Genomic DNA, 25,668 nt, shown 5'->3' with positions numbered 1-25,668 from the left:
TGCACTTAGGTGCCTATCCGTGGAAAATTTCTGCAAGTATTGTAAGAGGTAGAATCAGCACTATGAGTGAGGTGTTGCATTGCTTAATTCCATAAAGCCTAATTACTACCTAAGAAGTGCAAATGAAAATTGGACCCTTGAATTACCTAAAGTCTTTTGACTATTTAAGCCACGGTTCATAACATTTGATGGTTTTTTTAATGTAGTTCCTTTAGACAAATATAATGACTCTGTGTGCTGCAAACAACAAACTACAACTACTGGATCAAACATGCACACAAATCCAGAGGTAAGTCTTTTAATTGGTTCTTTGGTTTTAAAAAACATAGGCTTCAATATTTTGAGCCAAAGGAGATTTTCGGTAGCTAGTGCTGACACATCTTAGTAGGTCAGCTGTTGCAGGGGTAAGTAGTTCTCTCATCAGAAACTCAAAATACCTTTGATTTTTTTGCAGAATCATTCTTGTTCCTGCCATTCTGCTGATAGGGTCTGAAATAAAATCTCTTAACTAGAAAAAGATCTGATTTACAAGATTTGTTATAGCTCTGGTGAATTTAATTGCCTGTGCAGGAAACACAGGAGTCCATATTTCCCTTTCTCTTCTTCTGTTTGCACTACAACATATTTGTCTCAGATAACCTGTTTCTGAAAATACTAGTGGTAAGTGGATGAGTGGAGGCATTAGAAGTAATATTGCATTTGTAATAAGGGGAAAAGGAGAGGTGTGAAGAGAGAAAGGAAAATCCTGAGTCTGAGATCTTCCCCCATGCTTCTCCTGGTGTGGTGCACAGACTGGTTGCCTCTTGTACAGGGGACAGAGTAGAAGTGCAATCTCTCCTTAAATAATTAAATGAATACTTAACCTGCAGGTTTAAAACTTACAGTATATTATAAAACAATTACGTTTCCTTTGCATGAAAAAGCTGAATTGCCATTCAGCTTCTTTTGTCATCTGTATGGAGTTTGGAGCAATTAGTATGAATATATTGCAGGTGCAGTATCTCAGGAAATTGCAAGAAGCTGTGCTGTATTTTTGTACCATAGAGGAGTGCCAGAGCTATAACTCTTGGAAGGGTTGAAAACTGGAGAGATGTGAGCGTCTGAAGTGTGATTTTATAATCATAACAAGCACTGATAACCGTCTATTTAATAGGCATGAAATGAATGCCCTATTTTCTCAGATTGTACTGCTACTCATTTAAGTGGAGACTGCAAACTATTTAATTTTAGATTGTGGATTACCTTTCTCATGTGCCCAGTTTATCTTTCTAACTATAGACAGAGTTTTTTGAATGGTAACAGCAGTGGTATTGTGTTAGCTTTGATGTTATCTCCAGACAACATCCTATTCCAGTGAAACACATTTTTGCATATTCTTTAAGATAAACTACTTTGGAATTCATCAGCCCTGAATTTTGTTTGGTATCATTTTGTCATCTCTAATTGTTCATGTAAAACTGATCCTTGTACTGACTTTGAGATGCAGATTCATTTTAAGTGTAAGTTCCTCATAAATTCAGGTGAGCATGGTAAGATAAACGCTTCCTAAAGCCAAATCTCAAAGTGGCATAAATGGTGATTTTTTTTTAATAGAATGATAGCAATCCACATCTGCTGAAGACTTGACCCTTAGAGTTATCTGACCTGATGATAATTTCTGCTGATGCTCCATTTATACTAGTAGAATAGAGGGACCTCAAAGACCATGGTGATTATTCATATATGGTTTGATGCCCTTTTATTCCACCACAGAGGCTTAAAGGAGCGACCGTGGTACTAAGATTCATGCCCGCCATTTTACTTACATGAAATCACTGACTTGATGAATGATACTGATATGGAACGTTTTCTTCTTTGCAGGTATGAAGGGAAAAATTAATCCTGGGGACTTCAATGCAAACCCCAGTGACTTCAGCCAAGACTGTTTTTGCATGGAAAAACTTCTGATAACCACTATCACACACGCCAAGTGACGCATGGGCATATCTGCTTACTTTGACTTTTGGGAAGTGGCAAAGGAGGAGGAAATGTAAGTACCAGATCAAAAAAGGAGCCTATGGCAAAAAAAAGGAGTTTTCAGGTTGTCAGCATGGTGAGTCATCTGCACAGTGTTTCCATAAATATGACAACATCAGTGACTACCCCTTACTTTTAGCTGCAGTAACACACACACACTTCAGTGGAGTGGGCGGAGGTAAGAGGGCTTACACTGAAATGGAAATAGCAGGAGGAGGATATCACATGAAACAAACTCCTGGAGCAGGCAAGACTTGTGACAGGATAAAGATTATTTGTTCTGTAGATAGCAATCCTAAAACCACGGTTACTTGGTGGGGTGTTATAGGAGAAAAAGATATGTATTAAAACTCAGTGTTGTACTGTGATGCACGGATGTTTTCAGAGTGCTAGTTTTTAATGCTGGAGAACAGGACACTCTCAGCTCCCCTCTAGAGTTTTAATGCTAACAGAAAACCTATTTTTTTTTTCATATAATCTTAGTCTGAGAAAACCCCTTTTTCTTTACTGGTTATGAAGTAAGAAAATTTGTAGGCTCCATGGCACTACCCCTCTCCTCTGTCTCTGGGTTCTCTGTGTGGGTCTGTAGCTGATGTGGTAACACCTGTCCTATATTTCGAGTGTAGAAGGAGGCCTTTTGAGCAAACTATCATTTAGAAAAGAGCTAGAGATTGCATAGTCCCCTGTGGCTCTGGAAAAATTTAATGGCGTTGGAGACTAATCCCCCCACCATTGCTCCATGGAGCATGGGGAGCAAATTCCCTTACCTCTGAGGAAGAAGTCAAATGTTCTCAGGGGGGGATCTCAGCCAATTTTTCTCTTTCCCTCCCTCTCAGGTAGAGTTTTCTATGGGAATGACTGAGGATTGACCCTATGGAAATTAGAATTTGAGAAGACCTATTATAAAATTGATTTTATTTCCTTGTCACTGTGAAATTGTTCCCTATAGCATGTTCTCTAATGATTTATCCAGGAGTTTCAAATGTTGTAAGTACCAGTGGTTCTGTATTTCCCTGGCCTGTCTCACTGACGGATGGTGCGGAGATGGGGATCGCAAGATACAGCAGAGATGAAAAGAGAGATAGCCACATAAGATAAAGATGAAATTTCTTTTTTACTGTAGGAGCAAACTGCTTGGGAGGATCAGGATTGAGACCAGCAGCATTTTTGGTGTATATTCTGGGTAATATAGTAGTTTAGATATAGGCTGTGTTTAAAGATGATGAAACTTGCCTCGGACGCAAACCCAACCACTTTTAAAGTTATCTCCCTTTAAATCTATTGAAACTTTTTTCCTACTCTTTTCTTGTAGTATGTTTGCACAATATCTGGGAGAAGAACTTCTTATTCCTCCTCTCTTCCTCTCTGTCCCTCTGTTCTCTTATTAATGCCTCCCTCCATGCAGCCCCCTGCCCCCACACACTTTTTGGGAAGCAGATGTGATGAGAAGTGCTGAAGCAACATGAGATACGATGTTCTTGAAGAATCTCTGATCTGCTGAGCAACGTCCTGAGAGATTTACAGCTCCAAAGGATTTACCATAAATAAATAAAACCTTTCAACACCTTAGAGCTCCTGGGAAACAAAATCCCAAACATTCTGAGTTTCGCTTATCACTTCTTATTGCCAGCATTACCGGCGAGTTTGCTGTCTGTTCGGTCCCGTTGTGCTGTCCACCTGCCTCTTGCATTCTGTCTCAAGCAGCCACAGCAATATCCTGTCTCTTCTGCTACTTGTCCATCCAATATAGCAGTGCATGGGTAACGTAATGCTTGAGGATAATAACCTGGTATATTTTCTGTCTTCCACATATGAGATTTGGTATTTGCTACTTTTTTTCTATTTGGTATTGACTCTGGAAATTTTTACACAGACAGCAAATGCGGTTGTGAATTCAATCTCTAGGTTTCTCTTTTCATGGGGCACCTCTTTTCCTTCATTGCTTTTGCTTTGTTCAAATTAAATATGTATTGTGTTTCTGAAGAAGAATGAACTTTCAGTACAAGATAATAAAGGATTTATCTGGTGATAAAACATGTAAATCTTTCCAGAAACTTCAGGAGGATTTTAATATTAATGCAGATCAAATATGGAAATATATGCAACTTGTGAATAGTTTTATGGAAACAGGAAGAGCTGTGGAATCAGTGTAGGAGTAATCCTTATTAGGATGAGTTTCTGATATTGATAAGACAGAAATGCAGTATCTCGATTTTTTTTCTCTTGATTAAATCCCTTCATTCTTTTGTGAAAGGGCAGGAAAGGATAACAATTTATTTTTAAAAAATAAACTGCTGAATAAATCATTAGAGAAGAAACTATACGGAACAAGTTTGTAGTGACAAGGAAAGAAAATCAGTTGTGTAATAGGTCTTCTCAATTTCTAATTTCCAGAGGGTCACTCATCATTCCTCCCTGTAGAAAAAATAGATTAATTATAGATAATTAATATTTTACTATTTTTAATGTTTTAATAAGCATGGATATCCCTCCTCCTGAGGTGCCCTCAGGGTAACTCTTCCTTTCTCTATTATGAATTTTGGTACAATGAGGTCTTAGTACTCAGTATTTGTAACTTAATACAACATACTAACTAAAATTAATGTTTAAGGTACTTAATTTTTTAAATCTCCTATTTACATTTCCAAAATGTCATTGAAATCATACAATGTACTTATCGGCAAAACAAAACAGAAACGGTAAGTTTGGCGAAAAATGAGAGGAGAAAATCAAGAGGTAAGATACAGGTGAATTTTTAACATGGCAAAGTTCTTGGGTATAATTTTCAATTTTTAGAATTTTTTTTCAAGAATGAATCATGATATCGGTAGTGAAATTTCATAGGTCATGTTATAACCATTAAGGAAGAGAATGGAATAGAGGGAATAGGGGTTCCTGCTTCAATCCTAAATGGAATATACCACTTTGGTGTTACCTGATCACCACTTTTATCACAGCGACATCCCAGTTTGATTTGGTTAACTTTCGCACGTGCTCATAGCTTATACCAACCAATTTAACAAAGCTGGATGTGATTGGAGAGATTTGTGGTTGAAAAATTCACAAGAAGATCAAGGACTTAATCACATAGGATAGTATTCTCAGAGGGTCCTCAAGGACCTAAGTCCTTTGCTGCTTGAAGTCCAGGGTTCTCACACCCAGAAATATGCTGAGTAGCGAGTATTACAGAGGAAGGGTCACTCTACACAGCGTCTACTTTTCAGAGCTACGTCTCTTCTTTGCAGACAGCTTCCTCCAGCAGCAAATCCTCAAAGATCCACAGTCGTGTTTAGGAGTGTGGGACAGGCGGTGCACAACCAAAGACCCAGAGACCACCTTATTCTTCTAACAGTTTCTTGTAATACTATCACTTCTCAGTCTTAACATCACCATTTTGAAAGAGATTTCAAATTCTCTCAGTATGATGATTTTGCAAGTCTGCATATGAAACTCATTTGTGCTGTGCTCTAAAATAATTTCTGAAAACGCCCTGCTCCCATTTATCATTCAACATGCAGGTTTCTTTCACATACTGTGTTCTAGGACATGCTCTCAGCTAACTAGTGAAAAACCTCTGCAGGATGTTTTGCTCATTAGAGAGGCATTTTGAAGTTAAAGAAATATTTTCCTTTTTATTTTAAAATGTCTCATTGGATAAATAGTATACAGATTTTTCTGAGATGTGCTTTGAGGGCAGCTGCTTGAAAAATGAAGAACAGAGCCTTCAGATCTCTGAAATTAATGGGAAAGTTCAGTAAAATTTGGATTAGACTCTGATGATAAAGCAATCTGAAACAGAAACATCATTAAAAGACACTGGTAATGGAATTGTGAGTTTATTTGTCTGAAAAAGAGCTTGCGAGGTAATAAGTAATGAATTATTGTTAAGAAGTACATCTGTCTCTAAAGGGAAAAATGTCGTGTTGAATGCATTGTACATCTGTACTGATGAAATTATTAAAAGAAGTACCTTTGAGATAAGAGGATGTATTATAAAGACGACCAAGTGAACAGAGGGCTAGGGGGCTTTTATGCTAATTAACTGATGGACATACAGTGAAGAGACAAATTGTTAATATATGCTAAACACAGAGAATCTAGAAGACCATCTGATACATTCTGTTGGAGAGAAAACATGTCTGTTTAATTAAGGGCTGTAATATTGCATGTATGCTTGCAGGCAGAGATAAGGTAGCTAATCTAGCTCTTCCTGAGGTGCACTCTGTCTTTTTAGTGCTTAAATTTCAACCTTAAGATTCCCCTAATGTTGCTGTTTGTATGGGATTGTTGCTCAGTTTCTGACACATACCAGATTCCCTGAGAGATAGATGCACCTCCAAATAATGACTGCTTGTCAGGAAGATAGTTTTTCGTATGTGGCTTTAATGCAGACCTTTATTTTACAAAGAGGTTTCTCAGTGGCTCACGCTGTCTTATTTTTAATGGATAAAAAAAAAATAGGGGTGAGTGGGAAATGCTGTCATACAGACGTTCCAGATGAGACCGGGACATCTCATTTGAATAACCACCCTATGGATCCGTCAAGCTGAGCTGAGACATGCCTCAGCAACCTCGGCTCAAAATGGAGCCCTCGGATCGAGGGCGGGATGCGGGAGCGCCCGCAGCCTGTGCCTGCCGTGGCTCCCCTTGCCGCAGTGCCTCCGCTCGGGAGAGCGCTGACATGGGCAGAGCACGGTCCCGCAGAGGAGCTTAATTGTGCCTTTGCTGTATTACACAGAAACATATGGCTCAAAGCCTACAGGAAAGTATCAGAAGAGGAATTTTGCAGCGGTAACATAAACCTTATTTTGCATGAAGTAAAATCAATATTCGTTGTCTGAGTGCCTTCCCAGGGTTTGAGAGCCATGTGTTGTTCGATTTCACCGAGTTTAGGGTATTTGCCTCCATTCCCTCCCCAGACTACAGTTGTTTTTATGGGGAAGCTGCATTTTTCAGGGTTGTGTTTGTGGACTGCAGTATATGAATTTTGCTCCTAATCATTGCCCATGTAAAACGTTGGGGTGATGGATATCTGCCCAATGGAAAATCAAGTGCCATAAAGTAAAAGCAAACCTGGCATGATGTGTACCTCCCTTAAAAAGCTCTCACAATTATTTTTTTCAGTTGAATAGCTCTCAGTAGGACCAAAACAGCCTTCCACAAGCTTTGCAGTGGTAAACCTGTACTATAGTGACTACTGTTCTGAGAGATGCGAATAGTGAAACTGGTACAAATAGCACCACGATTCATTTCTCAGTTTTATTTCAAACGTCCAGGTCTTAAAAAACACCAGTATCTTGTAGCTTCTTGGTACGAAGCCACTTGTAGGCTAGCAAGTGAACCTCCAGGTGGATCCCATGGAGGAGCTCATGGAGCTGCGCTCAGCGATGGGCAGTCACTACCAATGCAGCCAAACTGATCTGAGTCTCTTTGTGCTTGAGCTATAGATGTTTTCCCAAACAGATTAGCACTGATTAGCAAGGAATTATCAAGCATAAAATGAGTTTTTTGGCTTCTAGCCACTGGACACATACAAAGAATGGATATCTGCAGGAGGAGGAAAATGAGTATCCACGCATGAGTAAAACGCTTGGACATATTTGTTGTTGCAGATTTTTGCCAGCTCAGAATAAAAGTGGTCATTGCCAGTTAAATACAACACCTCTGTCCTTACAGCAAGCACATTGTTTTGTAGAAACAGGAGCTCTTAAATTATTTCCTTTCTGCTTATCTGTGATTATTGAATATATTGCTATTTGAGCATTTCTGTCATTCAGAAGCAATCTGCTATTTAGACAGGGCTGCTTGCTTAGAATGCTGATGTTGATGATGCTGAAAACACGAGGTGAGGGAAAACTCAGGTCCCATCTTGAACAGGCTGGCAGGCACTAGGTTGCTTTAAGAGAACGTAAAAGATGTGTTAAGCACTTAATAGCTATTTAGAGGGTAAGTAAGGAGTTGGGAGTACTTTCCCTAAAGAGAAACTTATTGGAAAGGGAGCTGCTTCAGACAGATGTGAAAAAGAAGGAAATTGGTCCACCTGAAGAAGAAGAGAGTGATCAGTAAAATGGTTGGTCTATTAGTCTGTGGCCTCTGCTCTATAAAATAGGGGGACTCTTGCTTTATTTGCACTGACGATGGGACAACATTGTGAGGTTTCTCTTAACCAGCAGGAACATGCAGTCCGCTCAACCCTTCTGCCATTTTGTTTTAGTTATTCTAAGCAGTCTGTTGGTAGGTGCAATATCCGCACAGTTAACAGTTGAGTAGTACTGATAGGTGTACTATCATTTTGATTACCTTTAACTACTAGGCATGCTGTGATAGTAGGCATTGAGAGATTGAAATATACAGTAGATCTGGTAAAAATTGTCTTGAGTGGACTGAAATGCTTGTTTTTTGCACATAAGAGCTAATGTTTGTTACTAGCACTCATCATCTTGGCTATACATGCAAATTAATTTGACAGCAGCCTTATGATTGACATCTGAAAAAAAATTTATGTAAAAATATAGATATGTCCTACATTTGCTTACCAAAAGGAGACTTTGACATTTTTAAAAGAAAAACCCCAAATAAATATTTTTAATTTTTGTTATGAAACCAGATAAAAAGTGAAAAAGAAATGAATTATGTTTTCTTATGCGTTAACAGAAAGGTGGGTATTTATATCTTATTTCTGTATCTGTGTGTCTACAAAGAGAGTGCTTGCATGCTGGTGGGACAAAGGAGGGGAAAAAGGTTATTGGATATTTGACTTTCTGTTAAAGACTGAAATCTCACTGAATAACTCAAATTTCTATAAAAGCAGATTTCAAAATAAAAATTTTCTAGTAAACTGATGTCTATCCTTTATATGATATATTCCTTTATGGCCTCCAATTATTTAACAGTTTCTTATTATCTTGCATTTTTTTTCCATTCTGTATTTTCTTTCCTTCCCTTATAGATCCTTGTTATCTAACACGCTTACTCATCTCTTTCTTCTCTTTATGCATTCATTTTCCATGGCTGCCTCCTTTTCCACTTCCCATATCTTTTCCTCTCCTGTTGTTTTTTTGGTTTGAAGCTGCTTAGAAGTGTGTGTCAGTACTATCAACTCACATCTTAAAAACCCAGCCTCCCCATGTCTAGTTCTTAAAAGCAATGGGCTAATGAGAAAAAGATGCATGACTTCAGCTCTTTATTTATTTCTAGGCTCACTGTGAATCCTAAGTCATGTGATGCATCTGGGTATGCCGGCTTTACTGGAAGATTCATGGACAGTTACCGTAGTGGTATGATGTTTCCAGACAAACACATATATTGCAGGTGTGTGGCACTGTTTTCACAGTGGTTTCTTGAAGGGTTATAAAGAGCATCCATATTGTGGCGATGCACCAGCATTCAGACATCGCTGAGTTATTCAGACATCAGTGGTTAGCCCTTGTTTGCCTTTAAGTGAATCCATTCCAAGCAATTTGTCATCTCTCTGTTTCCAGCAATATTAAATACACAGCCTTGCAACGATCTCTTGGCGTAGAAGAATGTCTGTACTTGGAGCAGTGTGTTCATTGAAGATTTTTTTTTCACCCTTCAGCCTTGTGTGGATCTTTAACAATCTGCTATACGCTGCCTCTTTCTCTAATCTTCTGAGAGTCAGTAGGCACAAACTGTACTGAGAAAATTATACCATACCACAGTCTGAAACTGTGAGTTTGATTCCAGCCCGTCTGGTGGGACTGCTGCTAAAAGTCAGCATCTAAAGAAGCAGCTCATTTGAATTCTGGGTGTACACGTGAGTTAATACGAATGTGCTCAGAGACTGAAGGCTGATGTATCAAAGACACTGTTCAACACCACCTCAGGAGTGTTCCTAATACTGCGACCATTTTTTCCTTTCACTTCTGTCAAATTTATCAATGTCTGATGTCATTCTTTCTCAAAGAGAGACCCTATTAATATGTATAAAGTTAAAAAAAAAAGTACATCCCTGTGCGTTAACATTTACTCATGGCAATTATGTCTGAGCTTATTAAATTTGTATACTCACCCCCCTTTTCTTTCTTTCTATTCCACCCCTACAGAAAGCAGCACCAGATCTATCAATTTTTATGAAGCTGTGTGTATGTGAGTGTGCATACCCCGTACACACATTTATGGGTCTCTCCCTATATATACTTCAGTACCAACGACTGAATAATTTTACCTGCCTTTTGTGTCTTATTGCTAGAGCATTTCCTAAGAAAACTAATGACTGCTTACCTGGAGCTAGACTGAGCTCTTGGGCAGGCACGTAACTGCATTGCCCAGGAAGTACGCGGGGAAGGAATTGTACCTGAGAGCGGCACAGCTTGTCTTGCCTCCCTTCTCCTTTGTGAAACAGAGAGGTAATTTACACTCCTCCTTTTTCATGTGCCTTTTTCTGGTGCAGGTTCATTTTCCTATGCGGTGGGCCAGCGTGTAAGAGCAGGAGCCGAACGGCTCTCAGCCCTCGCCGTCCCCCTTGTCCCTGCAGTCCCTCTCTCCGGAGCCCGGACCCTCCGTCCTGCTGGGTATCCCCTGGGGATATGCCCCCGTGCCGGGCTGTGCCGGAGAAGGGACAGTCTGAGAAACATTCTCTGCGCGTGGAGACAGCCGTAAGGTTAAACGCTGCGTGTCTCCTCTCGTGAAGCGCTCGCCCGGCCGCGCTTGCCCAGGCTCTCCCTGCGAGGGCCAGCTCTCAGTCCCCGACCTCCCTCCGCTGGGCCGCCCCTCCGCGGGCTGGGGACGCAGCGCTTGGGGAAGGCCGTGCCGGCGGGACATGGCGCCCGTGGGGCGTGCCTCGGCGCTTTCCCCACCCGCAGCGGGAGGACGCTGGGCCCGAAGCTGGGGTCTGCAGCGGCTTTGGTGGAAACCGCCACTTGTGTTAGTCAGCGAACGAGGCAGGTAGGTGAGGCGGCCCTGTGTAGGGCGAGGCTTCATTCTCTGGAAATGAAGGGAGCGCCTCGAGGCACCCTCCCAGAAAGGGACCGTGGCTCCAGTTCACGTCCTTGGTTTGATGAAGCCCTGCAACCACCCCGCCTCAGCAGGGCTGGCCAGGTTCTGAGGGGCTGGAGCCGGCGAAGTGAGAATATGGTGGCCAAAAGATAGAGGAGATGTTGTATCTTAATGCTATGTAACTCTTCACACTCCTCCTCCTGCAGGGGTATTTATAGTACAATTAAATCCCCCTCCCTCCCCTTCCAGCTCCGCACTGGGGCCTGCAACTTGCAAATAAATGAATCTTTACAAGAATTTTAAACTGCAAGCTTTAGGTTCAGGGATGCAACTGCCTTCTGCTCTGTGACAGGATAGGATGGAGGAGGAAAGACCAGAGGAGCTAGACTCCTATTTCAAGGAGGAAGTTCAGCGCTGTTGGCTCAGCCACATCAAAAAGGAACTGCTATTGCAGTAATCACTGCAGTACCTGGAGGCTACAGTCAGGATTGGAAGGATGCAGATTTGATGTTTTCCTAAAATAAATACAAACATTTTTTACTCTTTTTAGCTGAGTCAACAAAAGAGCCGCTAACTGCTCTGTTAGCCACAAGGTCCCCAGCACTACTTCGGTCACTTTTTCTTCTGCCATGGCTTAAATCACAGTTTAAACATTATCTTCATTTGTTCTCTTAGTGATCCACTGGAAATTAGAGGGCAGAGGAGAGAAGGGAAGCAGGACCCATGGCTCTAAACCCAAGACTTTGGTACCTCTTGCCTTGTGTTCAGCCCACTCCTGGTTGCACCCTCAACGCTTGCATTTGCAGCTGCTCACAGTGAAATATGAAGCAGCCCTGCCTGGCAGGAGGCTAGTCAGAGTGGACTGCCGTGTCCCTAGACACCACCCCAACGCCTCAGGACAGCCACAGTTGTCTGAGGTCTTTGTGCTGGTGACCCCTCAGGTATCTTACCAAGTATGGTTGGCTCTCCTGGGTTCAAGTGAGATGCTTCAATCCAGCAGTCAACTGTCATCAATAATAACTATATTTATCATAGTCAAAATAAGTTTGTTTTCTTCAAAGAAGCGCTATGTGTTTCTGTTCATGTGACTAACACCACAGTTAACTTCTACTGTGCTCCACATCTGTACAGTTGCACAGCTGCTGAAGCCACTGCGATCTGGGTGATTTATAAGCCCTGTGGGCCACTTGCCTGTCCCATTCAGCAGGAATCTATAACCTAACCCTTTCCCTAATGGTATTAAAAGGCGCAATTAATCAATAAAAGGGATCAGTTAATATTCTCCACGCGTAAGTGCCAAACATTAGAATAATATGCTCTCTTGTGGCTGGCATCCCATTATTTTGTGGTTTAGCTAAAAAGGAAATTGGCAGGACAACCACAGCGTACACCATGGGATTACTCCAAAGATCTGGGGCAGTTGTTATATCTGCTGCAGAGAAATATTTTCTCTGCTGAAAGTGTTTTTTTAAATAAATAGAAAAGTTAGTAGGGAGTAAAATTTTGCTTTCTGTGGTTTGGGAAACTTTCTTCCCTTATTTCAAAGACTTAAGTAGCGTGGGGGAATCCCCTAGCAGCCATAGGCCCTGGGAATTAGATTTTCTCCATCTGTTCCCTCTTCCCTGAGCAACATAACACGACTCCTACTACCATCTATTTCTCTAAGCAGCCTCCTGTGGAAAGAGGGAGACTTGATTAGTGCGTGTGCATATGGTTGCCTGTCCACATTTGGAAAACTGGCCACTAAAGAAACGTCAGCTTGATATTTATTACCATCCTTGTGCTCTCTGCACTCTATACATGAAAAGGTAACATTTCCATTGTGGGAGGCAATACATGTGGGAAACAAGGACTAAGATATTCTTACCAGAAACCGAATCAATTAATTTGCTCTACAGTTCTCAAAACAGTCCATCTCTTAATAAAGGGCTGAACTGGGTTCAGCAAGTTTGTGGCTCTTGTGTATCGCCAGCGCTCTGCAGATGATCTAGAATTGTTTACTGGCAGGTGCAGTCTTCTTAGCAATATCTTCTTTTCTCAAACCATTTCAATGCTGTTCATAAAGCAGTAGTATGTATCTTAATATTTCTTAATTCTAAGTTGCTGAGGACTTTTCTAAATGAACTTGTCTTGAATTTTTTTCTTCAGCTTTTTTTTTAATTAGGAATGTTTTTGTTTTCCAGAAAATGCCATTATAAAGTGAGCTTCTCTGCTCTTTCAGCTTTCTGGTGAGTTATTAAAATAGACTCTCCAGTTTTCTGTATGAAGCTGCCATGAACTTAACGCAGGTTTTCATCCCAGGCTGTTTTGTCTATGTCTAAATGCTAATGTTTCATTTCATTTCAGAAGCTACCATTTTTTTCTGGAGCAGAGTCCTTTTTGTTACACTGAGTTTCAAAAGAGCTGGTCTTGCTTATGCCTGAATATGGGTCATTTTGTATCTGACCGAGACCATTTGGTACAGAGGTAGGTTAATTTTAAGATTTGGTACTTGTTTAGAAAAAGCTTTACAGGATATGGCTGCATCCTATGTTCCTTATTCACTAGACTGCTCTTTTTCATTCACCTTTGAAATGCCTATAATATGGTCCATGTGTGTAGACTATGTTTTATGGATCAAGTGAATTGGCAAATTAAGCTGCCTGGCTATGGAATTCAGTTTCTTGAAGTGCAGCACTGAGTCTTTTGTTCCAGTGCAGAAAGGGGAAATTTATAACAGACGTCAATAGATTTGAGATATTGCAGGACAGTTACTTTTTATCAGTGGTGCCTTAATAATGAAGAATTTAAAAAAGAGCACAGTTGCGGAACTTCACAATCACCGTCTGGACACAGACTGGCCTAACATTTGGTTAATGGTTTTGTTGGTTTTTTTTAGGGACATGGCCAGACAATGAAAAATGAACTTCATGAACTTCATGAACAACTGTAAGAAGTTGAGGGTCTGAAGTTGTTTTGTACAAAAGCTTTCGAAGGCCCCAGTCTGTGATTTTTTTAAGTTAATAAATATTACTATTTATTCTAATTTTGATCAAGAATGAGATTTTCAAATGGTGCAAATTGGTTATAAACAATTTTCATCTCAGCTGTCTGTACACCAATATAAAAAAAAATTACTTATTTCATTAGAGCAATTTTGATTTTAAAAGTTCAGTTAAAACACTGCAATATTCTAAGCAATGAAACATAGGTAGGATTGTTTTCAGCTAAATTCTGTGCTAAAAAATAACTAAAATGCCAGTGACTAATTATACACCACCTTTGTCTATGAGCTAGTTAGCAGAAGTATGACTGGGGAGCCTGCAGACAACTTTCTGTAGGAGGGGTATTCAAATCAGAGAATGTGGAAATTTCTCTGTCTCTTTTTTCCATCTGTTACTTCCCTTAGTGACAATTTAGCAACCTTTTCCTGAGTGAAAAGCAATATACGCGTGATCATCATGATTAGTAGCAGAATTGTAGAGTCTTTGATCTCTAAGAGTTGAAGAGAAGCCCATTGTGCTAAACACTATACAAACGCAGCACCTGTGTAAATGTAGCTCTAAAAGGAGCATCCTAACTTGCTCCAAGCAAGTGAAGCTAAGGACACTGGCAATGATAAAATGGCTATGCCATCATCAGCTAATCTCTCCTTTTCTGACAGAGTAAAGTGAACATGGCTGTCGCCATGAGAAGACCCATCGTGACCTGCAGCTCTGCAGAGGTGGGACTCAGCTGTCCAGTTTTACAGTGCCTGAGGGGCTACACTGGACCTCACCCAGGTCGTTGGTTGCAGTTGCACAGGTCTTCAAGTCATCAGCAAAAATATTTTCTTTCCTCACAATACTAAGTTGTTTCTTGACTGTCTGGCCGCTTTCCCTGAACAATTGCAATGAGTTTGTAAAAGAAGAAGATGGCAATACGAAAATTACTTGGAGAGATTGTTCTAGTAATAGCTTGTAATATATTTTAATGATTCTTTTCATTTACTGAATAACATTTCAGGTAGAATCTCATTCCAGACACACACAGTTCTGCTATTAATGCCACAGCTGTGTTACAGCAACTTCTCATAACAAGATATTATTTTATGAGAGTAGCTTCATAAGAGAAGTTTCTTTTTCATTTTCAGTTTGTTGAATTATAGCTGTTTCTGGATCTGATGGCTGAGAGATGGGAGCCTTTTATTTGGCTACAGTTTTAGATAACTACATTATTTATGAAAGTAATCATTTCTCCTTATAATGTATCAGGAAATAATCTGCATAATCCCCAGCTTCTTGCAGAAATCAAAACATGATTCATTTCCTTTTCACAGGTTTTGATGGTGTAAGAACATAGGAAAGCAGCATCTTCAAAACACAGCCTCTGAGGCTAGAGACAAACTTGACCTCTTCTCAAATGCTTCTCCTTTGCTTGGAGAGGCTGATCCACAGGGACCGATGCCAAAGGAAGGTGCTCAGGGCCCAGGGCAATTTTTCAAGGTGGAATAGCTACACAGAAGGAGGATCTTTTTATAAGTAAAAATATGTGCCTGATTCTCCTGTCACTGCTCAACAACATGTGATTATGTATACTATTTAAAGCTGCGTTAAATGCATAAATGTGTGTAGTCTGTGACACTCAGCTCAACAGATATTAAAAGTTCCCAGCCTGTGGTAATCATTTAACTTGCTCTTTAAGACATTTGCAACTGCTTCACATTTTCTATGCCTTTTTAGTGTGTGAGATGAAAGCCGGATTGTGGTGATGGCTCAGGGAGCTACCCCTTCCCTTCCCTTCCCTTCCCTTCCTGCTTTTTTTTTGAAGAAAGAAGGACTGGTTATTTTTATTATTATTTTATACCAACACCAAGTTGAAAACATTTGTAGTTATTTAAGTGCTTAAGGAGGATCTACTTCTTACCTCGGGGTAAGACAGTAAATTCTTCCATGTGTTGACTGCATCAGTTATCCCTACATGCTTTTTACACGCCTAAGGGGTATTTAGTCAGACGGACTCTCTCTGTTCTAGAGAAATCTCCAGCAAAGGTCAGCCAAACCAGCAGCACATACTCAAGAACAATGTGACGGGTGTGTATGTGTGAACGGGAGGTCAGTGACATGGTGCTGAGGAAAGAAGGTGAGGGTATCCCTTTCCTTTTCAGCTCCTGCATGAGAATACCCCTGGTTTCAGAACAGAAGAGCTTTGCTTGCTCTGCCATCTGCACTCCAAGCAGCAGCAAGAATGAGGTCCTTCCCAAAACCTGAGTTGAGGTTTCCATTCTCCAGACCTTTTAAAGCGTCATCTTTGCCAATTTATAAGGAAACACTGGGCCAGATCACACAGTGGGGGTGATATGTCTGGTGGGTTCACTCAAACGCTATGGTGCAGAACAAGAGCTTGTCATCCAACAGGGTTCTACAGACTGAGGAGCCTTCAGGGTTGCATCTGCATTTCCTCTCCTGAGATTCATCTTCTCCTCCATGAGCCAGACATAAAATTCAGCTGGCAGGTGGACATGAAGAGTCCCCTACCTAACTGCATCTGATATGTATAGTCACGGGGTGGGGGGCAGGCTGCAGAGGTGGACATAAAGGCCTATTTTTATGGGGAGGAGGGAATTTGACATGGGAAAAAATTGTGCAAGTCATACAAGTCACATTGAGCAAATGAGATCTGCCTCTCCCTATGGCCTCTGAATGCTAGGAAAGCTCTCACTAACCACAAAGCTCAATATTCAAATGGCAGTCCTTCCCCTACAACTAATTCACCTTAACAGGGTTATATATATGTGAATAGCCTCACTGGGATCAAAGGAGTCATTTACCTGCATGCAGTGTCGTGCATACCCATTTGCAGGATCAGGCCCTCCAGGCACACAGCAGGTTTCATTGCTCTGCATGTTGCTAAGTCACAATCTGATGTGAATTAAGGAAAATGAAGAGAAGCATATGGTTACATGGCAAGAGTGCTGCAGAATGGTTTAAAGTGTTAAAGGCTTAAATCACACCAAGGCTATAAAAAACAACTTTGTTTATGGAGCTGTACAGAGACCTATTGTACTTAGTATCGATCAATCCATTGAACACCTGATTCAAAATGTTCAATTGAAAGCTGGGGAAAAGTGCTAAATTGAACAATCTAAATAACCTGTGAACCTGACAGTCATAAATCAATGGCACACATAGTTAACCCTAACCAGTTAGCAAGTTGTCCCAATTATTAGCTAGGTTACCTGGTTAGGAGTTAGTTTACACACCCTTTCAGAATTATATTAATACAGAAAACCTCCTTGTGCTGAATGTTTCTTGGTGAACGGAGTACCAGGCTCACTAAAACCTCTCTTCCCTGCTTCTATGCCAGGTAAACCTTGCTTCAATATCAGTATGGACATTTGAAATTAAGAACCAGGCTTACAAAAGGACACACTGTCAGCTTCAGTGAACTTAAAGTGTTGCTACGAAAGACATAGGATCCACTTTTCATAGGTGCTTTATTCTTCATGGAGGATTATTCACATCTGTACGGGCTCTGCCAAACACTGAATCTTTCTGATGCCAGTGTGGGTTTGTTACTTTTGTCACAGGCTCTTTGCAGGCTTGGAAGGACCATGGTATGCTGGCCCATCTTGTCGTATACATGCCTATCACATTTGCCTTTCTTTACTTCCTAAGGACAGTGAAAACACTGAGGTTTTTCAGGAAGGCTCACAAGAACTTCTTGTTTCCGTTAAACCATTTTGCTTAGCGTTAGTGGTATTACGCACCTCTAGTTCTTTGCTAAATTAGTCCTCCATTAGCTTTTACATTATTTTATCCTTCCAGCTCAGGCTGAAAGGGCTGTAATTGTCTGGGTTACACATATAACATTAAAAAAAAATTGGTGTGATGTTGGCTTTTTCTTTGCTGTCCGTTGGAACTTCTCCAGTGTTCTTAGACTTACCGAAAAGGAATATTCATAGTTTTGACATTTCTTCAGCCAGCTTTTTTAAAGCTCTTGGTTGCAAATTATGCAGGCCTGCTGATTTAATTTGTTATTTAACATTCTCCTGATTTACTGCTGGAATGAACAACATTGCATTGTCTTCTTATGACAGAACTGATTTTTTTCTGATTTTTCTTCAAACAGAGATCGGATTTATTTACAGAACATACAGATTTTTGCATATATAATTGACATGGCTACACTTCTGTGTAGTCAAGACCAAAAATCTTTCTTGTTATCCTTAACTCTGATGAAAAAGCTTACTTTTTGCTTCCATCCTTATCAATTTTCTGTAGTTCTTATCTTCTGTCTAATACTCATGACTTCTAATAAATGCCTTTTTTTGCACAATTATTTTGATTTACATAGCTGTTTTCACTTCCATGCAAGTCAACATTTAGGCTAGCCCAGCTTTCATTCTTTTTTTTTTTTAAACCTCTGGTAAAGTGTTTTTAAACACTTTCCAGTTATTATCCACATTTCCTGTCTAATTTCTTTCTCCCAACTGCTTTAGCTCATAATTGTTTTCAGCTTTGCAAAATTGGCTCTTCCAATCCGTCAAATATACATATTACTGGTCTGGACTTAATTCTGATTATATATAACAAACAGAAGCAAATCATGATCACTTTTATCTAAGCTACTGCTGATTTCTTTAGTGTAGTTCTATGATATTTTATTTTCATCTGTAAGGATAAAATAATGCAATACAGCATTCCAAAAGTGTTGGACACAGCACTTTTTAAGGAGTTCATCATTTATGGCATATTCAAAGGATATATTAATTTGGTGGCATGAAAACTCCAAACCATGCTGTTCAGATTGAAGTGCTGACATTGCATGGTTTATTTTTCTTCTTGTTTTATGGATGCTTACTTAAGGAGATAGTTTTCCTATTCTTTTGGTAATTACTTGCAGAAGGCAGTAATAACAGAAAAAAAAGCATACCTTTTTGTACCTCTTTTGTAATACACCAATCTACAGATTAAGAATTACTTAACATCTTTGAGTCTATTGCCTAGTTTTGTCATATTCCTTTTACCTTATTTTGATGACATAACAGAATTTAGAAAGGACAGAACTGGCTTCCTACAGAATCCTTCCCAAGGAAGAGGGATGGGTTAGAAGTGGAATATGTTTAACAGCTCCACCCCAACTGACATTTTAAGAAGGGCATAGTGCTTGTCTCAGCTTTTTATACTTTCTTGATGCTTTCCTCAATAGATTGCCAGATGGTAAAGTGGATTAGAGAGTCAGGCTTCAGTACAACATGTAGCCTAGAAACCAGGAAACTGGCTCTTGAGTGGGAAACACTGCTAATTTCAGTGGATCTATGATCTGGCTCTGTATTGTAATTGTTAATGGACAAAGTTAGAAATGACAGCCAACTTTGTGCCCTGAGCTAGGGAAGATGATCTCATTTTGAGTACGTTATTCTTCATGTTTGTTTCCTGCTAAGAATTTTTTAGAGCACTTTGCAGCTACCTTATTTATGATTCTGTTCATCTTTGGTTTGTTGATGTTAAACACTTAGGATACACTTGTGTATTTTTTAATTTGAAACCCTATTATTTTTTTGTGAAGTTATGATTCCATTTTCCCAATTAGATCAATGTTCAACAGAATTAGTCAATTTACATTGTCAAAAATGTATTGCATTTCTCATCGAAACACTCCACTTTTCATAAAATGACCTTTTTGCTTTAGGACTATCACTATAATTAATAACAATAAAATAATATTTTTCTGTGGCCTCTAAATGCTCAAGCAAATGCATCTATTGGAAAATAGAGATTTTTGAAATTACTTTTTGGATGAAAAATGTAGACTCACTAGTGCCAAATGTTTCATGAATACATGTCAGTCTTTGCCACATTTTATTTTTGTTGCTGTCAAAAAGCTGAATATAAACTGTTCTGATCCTTCCCAAATAACAGGTTTCTATTTATCTGTTTGAAGCAAGCTCTTCTCCCTGAATTTTTTTTGTATTACCTCTTCTATCAGAAGACTAGTGTGCTTAACAATGCAAACTTGATTAACTAATGAGATGGTGACGTGTCACTCGCTTCCTTTCACAAACATCTAGCCAAATGAGGACTGGTCATGCTTCTCACAGTCCCAATGTTGTTGTGTCAGAGAGGCATGGAGTGATGGACCAGTGATAGATGGAGAGATTAGACAAAGAGGGTCAGAGCAGTGAGACAGCCACACGTCACTTCTAGGCAATTGGGCCTGAAAAGCTTTGATGACCCTTGCTGTACCCAGTGGTGCTGTGCTCCAAAGGGAGGATGAGAATTTAACACACAGTGCCTTCCTGATATCAGAGGACTTCAATAGGTTTTAAAAGCTAAGGTGATATCACTATCAAGTGCTTCACTCTGAGGGGCTGCCCTCTGGGCTTAAAGAGGTTTGTAGGAAGTCCTGTGCTGTAGCTGCTTGAGCAAGTAACTATATTTGTTCATTGCAGTATGGTGGTGTTTAAATCGTGGTTTTACATGTAGGACTTCCTCCGATGATGCAAAAAAACACGTTAAGTAGAGATGACAGAGACTGCCAGTGGATCAGGAAAGTTCATGATATCAGTCTTTCTGTGGGACAGCTCGCTGAACACAGCCCTCTCCAGCTTTCACATTCTTGTGGGAAAGAAAAACCTATCATTCAAATTTTAGCAGAGCAGCCAAAATGAATTTCTGAGGATTATTTCCAGTTCAAAATTTGCATGATCCTTCTCCTGTGAATGTTCACCTATCCCCCTGTACCAGTGCAACCTGTGGAAGGCAGGTGGGTTACAGAAATGAAGCTCTGGATTAAAGGTGGATCACACTGGGAATAATGACAGTGTGTACTGGGAGGAGGCCACAAGCTCACTCCTCCTGCACTCATCCATCCCTCTGTAAGAGATGGAACATGTTCATCATCAGAAAATAGGCTAATGCAGCGTAGGGAAAGTTTAACTGGGTGTATTGGGTCTGGCTGAGATGGAGTTAATTCTCCGCATAGCAGCCCTCACAGTGCTGTGCTCTGTATTGGTAGCTGGAAAGGTGTTGGTAACACACCCGTGTTTTGGTTACTGCTGAGCAGCGCTGGCACAACATCAAGGCTGTCTCTCCAACGTTCCCCCCTCACTAGTAGGCTGGGGGCTGGGCAAGATCTTGGGATGGGGACATAGCCAAGACAGCTGATCCAAACTGACCAAAGGGATATTCCATACCTCATGACACCTGCGCAGCAATAAAAGCTAAGAGAAAGGAGGAGGAAAGGGGGGCATCCGTTATTACAGTGTTTGTCTTCCAGAGCAACCACTATGTGTACTGAAGCCCTACTTCCTGGGAAGTGGCTGGACATCACCTGCTGATGGGAAGTAGAGAATAAATCTTTTGTTTTCCTTTGCTTCCACGCGCAGCCTTTGCTTTTGCTTTATTAAACTGCCTTTATCTTGACCTATGAGTTTTTTTCCATCTTTTTTTCTCCCTGTTCTGTCCTGCTGAGGAGGGGAGTGATAGAGCAGCTTGGTGGGCACCTGGCATCCAGCCAAGGTCAACCCACCACACCAGGCCTGCTTGCAATATGCTAAAACACGGTCATTGTGCTACTTGTTTGGATCAGTGCTACTAAAGGCTTAACCAAATCACCTTCCAAAGGCTAAACCTGCTGACTGAAATCTAATTTATTTTCCCTTGGTAACCCATCCCGCTTCACTCGCCATTGGATTTAGAACAAGAAGCTGTAGAGAGAGCACCGTAAAATCAGAGAATAATGTGACTTGAAAATGTGAAGGCTGTTCCATAAATAAGCATCTGACTTGTATAAGAGTCAGTCCTGCTATGGGAGTTAATTAACAAACAAGTCATGTCTGTGCTCCTTACCGGTGGCTGCAGTAATCTTCTTGCTTGGTCCAAAGAGCTGAACATAAATAAGATTGTCACAAAGTGTATGGTGTGAAGGAGAATTTGGCATTTGGGAAAACAAATTTAAAGCAAGCCCAGAAGTATCACTGTGAAGTTTTCCCTTTGCAAATGCTGTCACAGTTGGCAGAAAGAAATCAAGAGACTTATTTACAATTTAAATGTGAGCTTGGTCATAGAGGACATTTTTTTGCCGAGAGATGTGGATCAAATATGTCCACTGGGTTACAATGTTGAGACCACCCAGGCTTTTGCTAATGCTAGTGTTTACATAAAAAGTTAGAAACAAGCTTCTCTCCAATTAGAAAGCCAATATCTAACTAGATGCTAACTTGTTATATACCCTGTAGTCTAAATGTTAATAGCTTTGACCTCCTTCAGTTTAATCTTAATCTCCTTGACAGAGCAAGTGAACTTTGGGTTATGCTTTACTGAATTGTTCCCTTTGTTGCCTTCCCCCCCTTATGTTTCCAACAGTGAGTATGTCACATATTGCAGACCCAAATGAAAGCCTGTCTTCTTTTTCAATCAGTCATATCACTAAGTATATGAGCAGAAAAACCCTTGTGATTGACACTGCTTCAACAAAAGCAGATTCAGTTTGCAGATGATAAGAGGCAAAGTCATACAAGCAGTGTTTACAAAGCAGTGAAGGAGAGAAAAAAATTAATGATAAAAGGACTAATCTTATTGTTTTACTAGATGAGAGAATGTTTCTTTGTGTTTGCTCTAGCAGAAGCCCACAGATTGTCTCCCACCTCCCTTGTACACTTTTGGCAGCAAAATAATTTCCAGATTCTGTATCAAACGCTGGCTGGTAGATAAAAAAAAGGCTCTGGAATGCTTGGGAAGCCTCAGAAAGCAGAGGAGTGCCCGCACGTGATAGCATGGGCATGTGCTACCTACAGCATGCTATATAATTGAATATTATCTCCCGTATGAAGTGGGGATGATGTATAAGAGCAAGGGAAAAAAATGCCTTTAAAAGAAAAAGAAACAAAGCTATGTGAAAACATATTGAACTGTCTGGTCTCATGTGTTTTCTGGAGTATGGCAATTTCACTGCTATCAGCAGAGTTCTTCATTATTTCTTCCCTTTTTAGGGAGACCAGACCCAGGTCAGCTCTAATCAAAAGGAGCCCCAGTTTTCAACCCACACTGCTGGCGCTGGAGTGCTTGTATGGTAACATGGCCAGCACAGGGGACAGCAGTAACATTTCGATTTCTTGGTGCCAAATGCTAGAGGGGATGACTGGGACAGATTCACAGAGTGGTGGAGTAGTTTATGTTGGAAGGGACCTCTGGAGGTCACGTGGTCTGAACCCTGATCAAAAAAAAGCTGACTTCAAAGTCAAATCTAGGCTCCCCAGAGCACTCCCAATTTTCACTACTGGAAGGCATTGGGGTGGCCCACTGGGGCTTTTTCAGGACAGCACATCTGTACAGAAATCCGTTTTCACCTTGTGTGATGGCCATTATTGACTGCACAGGAGGCAGGACAGAGAATTAAAATCCAGGACTATCTCAACCGGCGAAGGACAGGATAACCTTGCTTTCCGGCTCCTCTACTGTTCATTAGTTTCATGGCTTAATTCCTATCTCTTGCTAGCAGGGCCAGGCAGCTTTGTCCTTTCAGCAGCTGAAGTCACACTGCCTTACCACCGTTCACCAAAGGTTGCTGAATGAGCGTTGCCAATTTCTTTCTCTTCAAGATGAAGCCTGCCAGCTCAGTTATGTCCTTCAGGGAGCATGAATATCTAGCTGTAAAATAATCAGTTGTTGTACTCTTTATTGAGATGCAAGAGGTTGCACATAGAGTAGGTGAAGCGATGGAAGGCAAGACTAGGCTGTTTTAATGATTCTTCCCTAAAAGTCTCTACAGAGTATGCTCAGTGTGTCTATCTAATCTAACTGTCCCCATAGGCAATATGAGAAGCAGCACTAGCACTGAGGGAATAACACACACCTCAGGTTTCGTTGAAACATTTCATTTCATCCCATTCTGCCCCACTAAAAAGCCATTGCCACTTTTAAAGAACATTACTTGAGTTAAAGACAGGAACTCTGCTGGGAGATAAAAATTGACTCACCAAGTGATGAAACTCAGGCAATTTTAATCTTATTCAGAACAACTGCAAATAATGGCGAATAATATAGTGATTTTCATACTGAGAAAGAGCAAAAAAGGCATTCTGGCATGTATTTCTGAATCATGTTCAAATTACTGGTGTTTAGCAAGTTACCAAACATCAGCAGAGCCACAAGAACTGTATCTACATACGCTTTTAGCTTATGGAAAATGTGAATATATTTGGTTTAGTGTAAGCTTCTCTCACTATGTGCTAAGATAAGCCATCATTTTAAATGTATATATTTGTTGCTGGTAAATGCTTGCATATGGATACATTTAACATCCCCACCACAGTTCAGAAGATGTACAGTGATTTGATAATTTGTGGTAATGTGATCAGGTGGCTGAGCTCTCTCACATTTGTGCTGCTTCACACTCATGACTTATTCTTGCAAACTTCCATGAATTAATAAATAAGGACCCTGGCAAACTAGCCCTCAATGATTTTTCCATGGAAACATCTGCATTGAAAAATAAAGCTAGGAAACATTTTGCATTGTCAATTGCTAACAGTTACAGTGCTCCTCTGGTACATTAGTTAGAGTAATTTGGGTTTTAGAACAAAAATGAGTAACTGTAACACAGGCACATGCAATAAGTATCAGGGAAATCAATCAAAGTGTAATAAACTTTTATTAAAAAAAGACATCCCCCTCTGGCAATTCATAAAACAAGTCCCCAAATCTGTATAGACAGTACAAATAAACATAAAATGATTCTTTAAGGGCATAATGAAGGGTTCTGTCAACAAGAATAAGAAAACAAAGCATAGATGTATGTTTGTGAAAGAAATTGCACATTTTCTGTTGTTCAGAAAGCCTTCGGCATTTCTTTTTGATAAAAAAAAGGAGTGCAAGATGCAAGAAATGAGTTCCCCATCTGAGCAACGTCTTTTTAGTCTCTGCTTCCCATTCTATCAAATTTAAGTTTATCATTGCTCCGAGTGGGTCTTGGTACTCTGTGAAGGTTTTGAACTTGCTATGACACAGCTGAAGTACTTTGAGCTAATCCTAAGTGTCTGGGACTTGGCTGTATACCTAAGTTCAGCGAGTCCACACTTGCACTGTGTTCCTAGTCGACTACTTCTGAAAGATAGAGGCCTCCCTGTTGCTTAAGCAATATATTTCAAGCTAACCCTTTTCCAAAAATTACAATTTTTAATTCTATGAAACATTGCCGGTATAATGTATGTTATTAAAATAACTGTTCTTTATTTTGTTTTCTTTTTGAGTTCCTTTTAAGTATAAAGTTACCAAAGCCCTACATCATATTTGGGTCAAAAGATGATTAGTTGAAATGGGATGTTTATTTAATAATTATCCATGGAAAATGAATATGAGGGCAGAGGGGTGAATTGCAGGTCACTTAATCAGAATTTGAGCATGATATTAATTGGACACTCGGATTTTGCTCCTCACTCACAAAAGGCTGTGGCTTTTGAACTAATAGGACCTACAATGAAATGGAGTCTATTATTTTATCCTAGGAGGTATTTATTTTAGAGTATGTCCAAACCATAGGGAAAAAACCCTCCATCATGAAAGAAAAATGAGCAATACCTAAAGGTTTTCTGAAAAATTGAAGGGAAAAACAAGGCTGAGAGCCCAGCACTGAAAAGTCCTTGGCACATCTTCCATTTGGACTACACTGAACTCTGTGCTGCTGAAACAGAAGTTGGAAAAGACCTACCTGGTCATCACATCAATCCGTCTC

The 25,668-nt window shown here is 40.2% G+C and overlaps 1 long non-coding RNA gene across 9 annotated transcripts; it reads left to right on the top strand.

Annotated features, from left to right (window-relative positions):
* Positions 1-2,100: 2,100 nt before the first annotated feature.
* Positions 2,101-21,257, top strand: LOC115335080. Of its 9 annotated transcripts, none has more exons than XR_005931959.1 (7): positions 2,101-3,776; positions 9,214-9,327; positions 10,229-10,385; positions 13,158-13,202; positions 13,321-16,074; positions 16,350-16,447; positions 21,214-21,257. It is a non-coding gene; the product is annotated as an uncharacterized LOC115335080 (long non-coding RNA). The 9 variants fall into 9 exon arrangements; XR_005931962.1 differs by lacking the exon at positions 21,214-21,257 and having other exon boundaries at positions 13,321-13,440; positions 15,272-16,074; positions 16,350-20,966; XR_005931960.1 differs by lacking the exon at positions 21,214-21,257 and having other exon boundaries at positions 13,321-14,757; positions 15,272-16,074; positions 16,350-20,966.
* The last annotated feature ends 4,411 nt before the right edge of the window (positions 21,258-25,668 follow it).

This window comes from Aquila chrysaetos, chromosome 2 (assembly GCF_900496995.4).
Source record: "Aquila chrysaetos chrysaetos chromosome 2, bAquChr1.4, whole genome shotgun sequence".
Taxonomy (NCBI): Eukaryota; Metazoa; Chordata; class Aves; order Accipitriformes; family Accipitridae; genus Aquila; species Aquila chrysaetos.
This window is presented reverse-complemented; position numbering and strand designations above follow the sequence as displayed.